The following is a 10,000-nucleotide window of genomic DNA, read 5'->3' as shown; positions in this document are numbered from 1 at the left end:
CTATTTGACAGGATAAAAATTTAGGTCGATCTGCTGCTGACTGCAGATCAATGGCCCATAGAGTTGCATTGGATCTAATGGTGCAATAATGTATTTAGATCGATTTACAATAGATTTCATTCTGAAATCTGTTCCTAGTATGTGGCACACATCAGATAGATTCCTGGCAGATTTGCCCTGATAGGCATATGACAGAAATCTGATGGTTGAATCTGCTGCAAATCTATTAGTGTATGGTCACCTTTAGGACCCTTTTCCACCAAAAACGCAAACCGCTAGCGATTTTACAATCGCTACGGTTTGCTTTTTAACATACGAATCGCGGTAGGTAATTTCCACTACCGCGATTCGCTTTTGACGGGAACGCGAACGCGCGGCGGAGCGATATTTGCCGCGATTTTGCTATGCAGTGCATAGCATAGCAAAATTGCGGCCGCGAGCGTCGGGGAATCGCCAGTTTTGCGATTCAGCAATCGCTAGCGTTCAGCGTGAACGCTAGCGACTGCAGGTGGAAAAGGGCCCTTAGTGTCTGTAATCACTGACCGCTTATTAAGTGTCCCAGACTTAAAATACATGTATTGACCTTTTTCTCTCTCTCCCCTCCCCTGCTCCTGCGTGTGCACATGAGCATGCAGGGCACAATTGTGCACGGTCCCGTGAATGATTGCTATTGACATTTAGCAACATTAGTTTAAAATTTAGGGGGAAAAAAAACCTTTAAAAGTTAAAAAAAAAATTTCAAGTGACATGGTCACAATAAAATAGTTTTTTTTTTAATCCCCTGTTTATTTTTAACCCCAATCTAGCCTATTAACCCATTGTTAGCTCCTGCAATACCTATACCTGTTCATAAACGTTAAATGATTGCAGCCTCAAGCGATTAGATGTGATCACTAGAGCAAAAGGTTTTGGGGCCTGAGTGCTCTACAGATGTATTGCTCTGCCGTTGCCTAGCGATGCATCTGTACAGCACCTTGGCCCCCTAACTTTTCCCCTAGCAAACCCACCTGTTTGCCACAGACGCGCAGGCTGGGGATAACGGGCCACCACATGCTCAGCTAATAAGAATATGGCATATGGGGTATTGTTTTAACCATAATGAGCCCAAAAAATTATTTTTATGTTTTCTATAACTGTGGGACCTGTCTTGAAAAAATAAAAAATTGGGAATTCTATGAACTCACCATGCCTCTCAGTGAATACTTTGGGATGTCTTTTCAAAATGGTGTCATTTGGGGGGTACTTATACTATCCTGGAATTTTAGCACCTCATGAAACCTGACAGGTGGTCAGAAAAGTCAGAGATGCTTCAAAATGGGAAAATTCACTTTTGGCACCATAGTTTGTAAACGCTATAACTTTTACCCAAACCAATAAATATACACTGAATGGATTTTTTCTAAATCAGACATTTAGCACAATAAATTTGGACAAAAATGTATACAGAAATTTTACTTTATTTGAAAAATGTCAGCACAGAAAGTTAAAAAAAAAATCATTTTTTGACAAATTCATGTCTTTTTTGATGAATATAATAAAAACTAAAACTCGCAGCAGCAATCAAATAGCACCAAAAGAAAGCTGTATTAGTGACAAGAAAAGGAGGTAAAATTCATTTAGGTGGTAGGTTGTATGACCGAGCAATAAACCGTGAAAGCTGCAGTGGTCTGAATGGAGAAAAAGGCTCTGGTCCTTAAGGGGCGAAAAGACTGTGGCCCTCAAGTGGTTAAAAAAAACAAAGTATTTATCACTAAGATGGTACAAGTAGTTAAAAAGTTACCGCTGTACCAAAATGACATGTCAAGAACCTTAAAGGGTTAAAGGTGCAACGTGAACTAGTTAAAACCTTATTTATTAACTTGGTTGTCATCCTTATGAGGTGAATGTTTACTTGGGGTCCTTTCAGTTGAGTGGTGGAGGCAGGAAACCAGCTGAAGTTATCAATCAAATAGTTTAGTCAGTTCAAACTTGATGTATCATTCCAGCAGGAGACAGGACAATAGTTAGAGGGGTGTATGCTCCAAAGCAAATGTTTAGTTTTTAATCAGTGGGATTATGGTTGTCTATTTGAATGAGGAAGGTGAAATGCCAGTAAAGAGATTGAAAAGAGATACAAAAGTGACAATTACGGATGATGAGCTTTGGTATGAGATGTATGAGATGAGGGAATTTGGTGTGCGCTCTGGATAGTGTATCCCTTGCTCCCTTTTTAATGTTACCCTCAGGGCTCAGATCCAAGTGGCGTGTGTCACTGTGACATTGACTGAGTCATACATTCGTCGTGTCTGATAGGTAGATAAAATAATTTCATGATGTATATTTAATGCAAATATAAGCAGATTGGAATCGGACTAATCACATTTTTCAACCAAAGCATTTGATTGATCTACGTCTAAGCTGAGCACATTTACCCAAGGTTAATAACTTATCCATGACTATCCCTAGTTTCAATACATTCTTAATCAAATCCACAGAGGGGTTATATCACCACAAGAGGAATGATATGAAATATTACAGTATAGACTTTAGTCATAATAAGGTTTTTCTTGGCTTCTAAAATTTAAGACTATTGAAGTGAGAGGGATATGTTGGCTGCCATGTTTTTCTTTTAAGAAATACTAGTTTCCTGGCTATTCTGCTGATCCTCTACCACTAATTTAGCGATTCACCCTAAAGCAATTGCAGATCAGGTGTTTCTGACGTTACTGTCAGACCTGACAAGATTTGCTGTATGCTTTTGTCAGGTGTGTGATTCAGACACTATTGCAGCAGGATGGGCAGGCAAACTGATATTGTTTAAAATATAAAAATAAATATTTAATATAAAAAAATTAATTATGGCAGCCTCCGTATTCCTCTTACTTCAGTTGTCCATTAAATAGCTCAATACTCACCTGTGACCTTTTTTTCAGTGATATTTTGCAGGTATTACCACCATCACATGGCTTTTACCCATTAGTACTTTTATAACTAAGAATGAAAATGGTCTTCCCTCTGTGAAGGGCAAGTTAAAAGAAGTAGATGGGAAAAAAAAAGGAATTCAACTGAAGCTGAAGTTGGAACTGAAGCTGAAGTTGGATTTAACTGAAGCTGAAGTTGGGTGGAAGAACCAGAACTTGGAGCTGTAGGATTCCTATAAGGATCAGTGAGTACTTTTTACTGCTTGTTTGAAGGGAGGACAAATAATATGAAAATTATAAGTTGTAACGGTGATAACATTCTGCCCTCTTTTACTTGTCTGCCCTTCATTGCAATCTTCACACCTTTAGTTATTTTTTAACATTACCATGGGCTTCAAACCTTAATTACTGTATCTTCCTTGTATTAGCCATTTCCCTTAACCAGTCTGGTTGTTGGGATATTCAGGATCTTACTGTGTCAACACATGCCATAAATATTAGGTTGTAGATCTGTATTAAGATTAGATTGGTTCTTTTTTAATTTTGTGTCATATTGTATGCATATTGATTAGTTGTTTTTCACTTTTACTCTTTTTCATGGTTGGGCGGTAACTCCTCCAGAAATGTACCATACTGCCCACATTTATATTGTTTTTATTAATTTATATAGTGCCATCATCTTCCATGGTGCTGTACAAAGAAAGAAACTTGAGTGCATAATAGATATTTAAATAATATAAAGTTGGTAATTATCTTGAATGTCACAGTGACTAATGCATTCTCTAACAAAACGCATAGCTATTTAAAGGAAATAAAAGGGAAACAACCCTTCTCTTTAAGCCTACAGTCTAAAGCAGGGATGTCAAACCGGTCCTTCAAGGGCCGAGGTCCTCACACATTTTTGACGCAGCTCAAATTAATTACTGGGTCTGAGTCAGGAAAGGTGTGGTCCATCCGGTAGAACACATTCCTCTATCTCAGTCCATCCTAAACAATGGAATGGATCTGGCCCTCCAGGCCTGGAGTTTGACACCTGTGGTCTAAAGGAACAGGAAGGCAATGAGGTAAAGCACCCCTTGATCAGATCTCCAGTCTCTTTTATAAATTCCTGAATTAAATTGGTGTGTTAGTGCTGGGGTTTTGTACCAGCTTGTTGGAATTTCAAGTGCATTTTCTATTTGAAACCAACCATTGGTGTGATTTCCGTGGTACTGGACCACTCCTCAGGACAACCTAAATTCGTTTTATCTCCCATTTTGTTAATAAAGGTGGGAAAGAGTATTCCAAATATGCTTAATCAATGATCTCTTGGAATTTAGGGATACTGTGGCTACTCTTTTTGAACATCATAACTCATAAATCTAATAAAACATTTTTATTTCGGCTTCCTTGTTTTTCAAATATATTTTTAAAAATGTGAACTAAATGGTATTTCTTAACAAATGTTGACTGGACAGTATAAAACATTGTATACACACGAGAACTGTTGCCCAGAGATATTTTGAGAAGGATTCTGTACTGATTAGTTTGCAAATGTGAATCTTCCACAAACGTTGGGGAACGGGTGAACAGCCATAGACTTCAATGGCCAGGCAAGTTCTACAACTTAGAGGGGCTGTTTCTGGCCACAAAATGAATGGAAAAGTTGTTTAAAAGGTCCTAACACTTGGACAGTGGCATAGCTAAGGGGGATCCATTACAAAAGTTCCATGAAAAATGATGCATGCTATAATCAACACACAATATAAGGGATCCTGACAGTTGTGGCTGTATATAGGCCAGAAGTGAATAATATAGATGAAGGGGTACATTACAGTAGTCCTGCTTATGTGCTGAATGAGTGACACTGCAGATAGCAATCTACTGTATGCTGCAGTCGACACACAAAATAGGGGGGCCCTGACAGTGCGGCTTTATACAGGCCAGAAGTGAATAATCTAGTTTAGGATGAAGCAAGGAGGGAATAGAGGTGCCAATAACAAGATAAAACCATTAAAAACCATGTAAAAGTCTTTGTGGAGTGTATAAATGTCATTGTTGACTACTAAATCAACCAATTAGTTGTCTACTTACTAGGAAGGTAAGTCTACTACTACCTCCTCTTTTAAACATTTAACGGTTTTATCCTGTTACTGGCGCCTCTGTTCCATCCTTGCTACATTCTCGAGTCAACCCTGGGTGGAGGGTTGTTACCCCTTGTCTCCTATCTACAGAGAGCTACTTCTTAATCTGAGTGGGGTCAGGTTCTAATGCTCCCCATCCCCCTATACAGTGGCTGCCTTTGAGGTAACCTACACTTGAGTATAACAGCATATGTTTTTATGTTTCTCCTCAACCTGGTTATACTACATACTACACTATATTGGGCTCTATGTGTCCCTTTTTGTTTTCCTCAAATATAGATGAGGGCACAGTACAGTAGTGGTGCTTATGGACTAAATGAGTGACACTTCACTAAGGTGACAGCTGACAGATAGCGTTCTGCTGTATACTACAATCAACAAACAATATAGGGTGGCACTGACATTGCGGCTTTATACACATATAGAAGAGGGTACACTACAGGAGTGCTGCCTATGGTCTAAATGAGTGACACTTTACTCAGGTGACAGATTGCAAAAAAGAACAAAAAAAAAAAAAAAACCCAGCCCTTACAAGGGCTATTGGGGAAGGTAATGTAACAATTTCAGCACTGTACACCTGTCTCTTCTCCTACAACAGCTGAAGTGCTCTGTCTAGACAGTGGACCCACAGCACAGCAATATAAATAGCAAGAAAAACAATAAACCAGCCCTAACAAGAGCTATTGGGGAAGGTACTGTAGCACTTGCAGTGCTGTGTGCACACCTGTCTCCTCTCCTACAACAGCTCAAGTGCTCTGGAGGAAAGTGGACACACAGCACAATAATATAAATTGCAAGAAAGAAATTACACCAGCCCTTATAAGTGCTCTTGGGTGATCAGGACGCAGTGGTACCAGCAAGAAAGTGAAGTGTGGACACAGAACATAAGCCTAACGAACGCTACCCCTGTCAGCACAGCACAGCTCTGTCCCTAAACTGCTTCACACAGCACACAGGCACACTGTAAAATGGCTGTCGTGTTGGAGTTTTTATAGGGTGTGGGTAGTCCAGGTGGAAGGCATAGGTGATTGGCTGCCATGTGTCGGCTTACTCTGGGGTGAGGTGTCATATTTTGGCTCCATGATGATGTATTGGGGGGGTTGAACATGCCATGTGTTTGCCTGCCAACGTGAACACGTGTTATTCACCAGGAACTGCCCGCAGTTTGTGCCATCCCTAGTACAGACACGCTAGCCTTCATGCATACCGTTTCTTTACAGGGGGAGCTTCCTCAGTCAAGTACTATGTAAGGCAGAGATTTCCATACCAGGGGCGTAACAATAGGGGCTGCAGCCTCTGCACCCACGGGGGTAGGGGGGGGGGAGGGGGGCGGTGCAGGAAGTAGCATCAGACACTAGAGAGAGGAAGATCCATTGTGCAATGCAAGGAAGGTATGTACATCTGCTGCTTCCCCCTGCCTGAACTCACACTTATTGAAGCTGGAAGAAAGCGCAGAGGAGAGAGCCCAAGGTGAGGCCATGGCTTTCCTTTCATGCTGCGACCCCTCCAGCCCCCCAAAATGACCCTGAGCGGGCACCGGGGGGGGGGGGGGGGGGGGTTGGGGCAGCATCAGAATCTCTGCAGGGGGGCCCGGTGGCTCCTAGTTACTCCCCTGGTCCACACTTTTTCAACTCCTGAGCTACTTTGAAAATTAGTCATTGAAAATGAGCTACCAGGTACAATCCACCCACAGATGCAAGCCACAACTGCAGTACATGCACAGTAGCACTCCATCATTGATTACCACAAGCCGCCAGTCAGTCATAATCCACTACACTGCTGTGCAAAACTTCAGGGCAGCATATTGTACAAAGCATACGTCACTCAGGAGGGTGGTGTGGGATCTACCCAGAAGTCCTTATTGATCTAGCAGTAGATCGCGATCTAGCTAATCGGTACCCCTGATCTAAGGTGTGTACAGAGTGTTTTGTTTCGATCTTCCCACCTAGTAAAATATTTGTTACGCTATTAGTTGGTCTTAATAAGTTGCATGCAATAAAAAGAATTACTTGCGTCAATTCTTACCACATGAAGAGTAGAGCAGAATGAAATAATTACATTCAATGCATTACACTCTAGGAATCTTTAAAAAAATAAATAAAAATTGAACCAGATATAGAGAGGGAAGGCTCTTGGTCCTATAGAGCCTTCCCGCTCCTCTCACGGTCCCCTCGTTGCAGCACTGGCTCCCCCATTTGAATCCCCAGCTGGAGGAGGCTTTGGAATTCTTCAGAGCTGAGTGTTCCTGAAGACACGCGGCTCCGTACTGCGCCTGCGTGAGGGCCCGATAAAGCGTGCTGGCGCAGTACGGAGCCGCCTGTCTTCAGGTGCACTTGGGCTCCCGAAGACTTCCGAAGCCACCGTCGGCAGCAGAAAGCGTATTTGACCAAGTTGGTCAAATACTGCTACCGGGGTGGGGGCAAGCACTGCAACGAGAGGACCGTAAGAGGAGCGGGAAGGCTCTATGCAGTGTTCCCCAACCCTGTCCTCAAGGCCCACCAACAGTGCTTGTTTTGTGGAAATCCACAGAGGTAGTTAACCACTTAAGGACCACAGTCTTTTCGCCCTTTAAGGACCAGAGCCTTTTTCTCCATTTAGACCACTGCAGCTTTCACGGTTTATTGCTCGGTAATACAACCTACCACCTAAATGAATTTTACCTCCTTTTGTTGTCACTAATACAGCTTTCTTTTGGTGCTATTTGATTGCTGCTGCGAGTTTTAGTTTTTATTGTATTCATTGAAAAAGACATGAATTTTGTCAAAAAAATGATTTTTTTTTTACTTTCTGTGCTGACATTTTTCAAATAAAGTAAAATTTCTGATACATTTTTGTCCAAATGTATTGTGCTACATGTCTTTGATAAAAAAAAATCCATTCAGTGTATATTGATTGGTTTGGGTAAAAGTTATAGCGTTTACAAACTATGGTGCCAAAAGTTAATTTTCCCATTTTGAAGCATCTCTGACTTTTCTGACCACCTGTCAGGTTTCATGAGGTGCTAAAATTCCAGGATAGTATAAATACCCCCCAAATGACCTCATTTTGGAAAGAAGACATCCCAAAGTATTCACTGAGAGGCATGGTGAGTTCATAGAAGATTTTATTTTTTGTCACAAGTTAGCGGAAAATGACACTTTGTGACAAAAAAAATAAATTCCATTTCTTCTAACTTGCAACAAAAAAAAATGAAATCTGCCACGGACTCGCTATGCTCCTCTCTGAATACCGTGAAGTGTCTACTTTCCAAAATGGGGTCATTTGTGGGGTGTGTTTACTGTCCTGGCATTTTGGGGGGTGCCTAATTGTAAGCACCCCTGTAAAGCCTAAAGGTGTTCATTGGACTTTTGGCCCCTTAGCGCAGTTAGGCTGCAAAAAAGTGCCACATGTGGTATTGTCGTACTCAGGAGAAGTAGTATAATGTGTTTTGGGGTGTATTTTTACACATACCCATGCTGGGTAGGAAAAATATCTCTGTAAATGACAATTTTTTGATTTTTTTTTACACAGAGATATTTCTCCCACCCACTCAGCATGAGTATGTGTAAAAATACACCCCAAAACACATTATACTACTTCTCCTGAGTACGGTGATACCACATGTGTGGTATCACCTATGGTGAGTTCATAGATGATTTTTTTTTTTTTTTGTCACAAGTTAGCGGAAATTGATTTTAATTGTTTTTTTTCACAGTGTCATTTTCCGCTAACTTGTGACAATAAATAAAATTTTCTATGAACTCACCATACTCCTAACGGAATACCTTTGGGTGTCTTCTTTATAAAATGGAGTCCTTTGTGGGGTTCCTATACTGCCCTGACATTTTAGGGGCCCTAAACCGTGAGGATTAGTCTTGAAACCAAATGTCGCAAAATGACCTGTGAAATCCTAAAGGTACTCATTTTACTTTGGGTACCTTAGCGCACTTAGGGTGCAAAAAAGTGCCACACATGCGGTGTCTCCGTACTCAGGAGAAGTAGTATAATGTGTTTTGTGGTGTATTTTTACACATACCCATGCTGGGTGGGAGAAATATCTCTGTAAATGACAATTTTTTTATTTTTATTTACACTCAATTGTCCATTTACAGAGCGATTTCTCCCACCCAGCATGGGTATGTATAAAACTACACCCCAAAACACATTATACTACTTCTTCTGAGTACGGTGATACCACATGTGTGACACTTTTTTGCAACCTAGGTGCGCTAAGGGGCCCAATGTCCTAATCACAGGTCATTTTAAGCCATTTGGATTCTAGACTACTCCTCACGGTTTAGGGCCCCAGGGCAGTATAGGAACCCCACAAGTGACCCCATTTTAGAAAGAAGACACCCCAAGGTATTCCGTTAGGTGTATGGTGAGTTCATAGAAGATTTTATTTTTTGTCACAAGCTAGTGAAAAATGACACTTTGTGAAAAAAAAACAATAAAAATCAATTTTCGCTAACTTTTGACAAAAAATAAAATCTTCTATGAACTCGTCATACACCTAAGAGAATACCTTGGGGTGTCTTTTTTCTAAAATGGGGTCAATTGTGGGGTACCTATACTGCCCTGGCATTTTTACGGGCCCAAAACCGTGAGTAGTCTGGAAACCAAATGTCTCAAAATGACTGTTCAGGGGTATAAGCATCTGCAAATTTTGATGACAGGTGGTCTATGAATGGGTGAATTTTGTGGAACAGGTTGTATTGGGCCAGATCTGATGGATAGGAGTGCTATTGGGGTGACAGGAGGTGATTGATGGGTGTCTCAGGGGGTGGTTAGAGGGGAAAATAGATGCAATCGATGCACTGGGGAGGTGATCAGAAGGGGGTCTGAGGGGGATCTGAGGGTTTGGCCAAGTGATCAGGAGCCCACACGAGGCAAATTAGGGCCTGAGCTGATGGGTAGGTGTGCTAGGGGGTGACAGGAGGTGATTGATGGTTGTCTCAAGGTGTGATTAGAGGGGGGGGGGAATAGATGCAAGCAATG

General features: G+C 41.3%; 1 long non-coding RNA gene across 1 annotated transcript in view; it reads left to right on the top strand.

Annotated features, from left to right (window-relative positions):
• The window catches only part of LOC137541573 (uncharacterized), a 656,441-nt gene that overhangs the window by 493,496 nt on the left and 152,945 nt on the right, over positions 1-10,000 (top strand). The window contains exon 6 of the long non-coding RNA XR_011025221.1: positions 2,913-3,145. This is a non-coding gene — a long non-coding RNA (uncharacterized lncRNA). The remainder of the gene's footprint in view (positions 1-2,912; positions 3,146-10,000) is intronic.

Source organism: Hyperolius riggenbachi, chromosome 12 (genome assembly GCF_040937935.1).
Source record: "Hyperolius riggenbachi isolate aHypRig1 chromosome 12, aHypRig1.pri, whole genome shotgun sequence".
Taxonomy (NCBI): Eukaryota; Metazoa; Chordata; class Amphibia; order Anura; family Hyperoliidae; genus Hyperolius; species Hyperolius riggenbachi.
The sequence above is the reverse complement of the archived record's forward strand: the minus strand, read 5'-3'. Positions and strand labels throughout refer to the sequence as shown.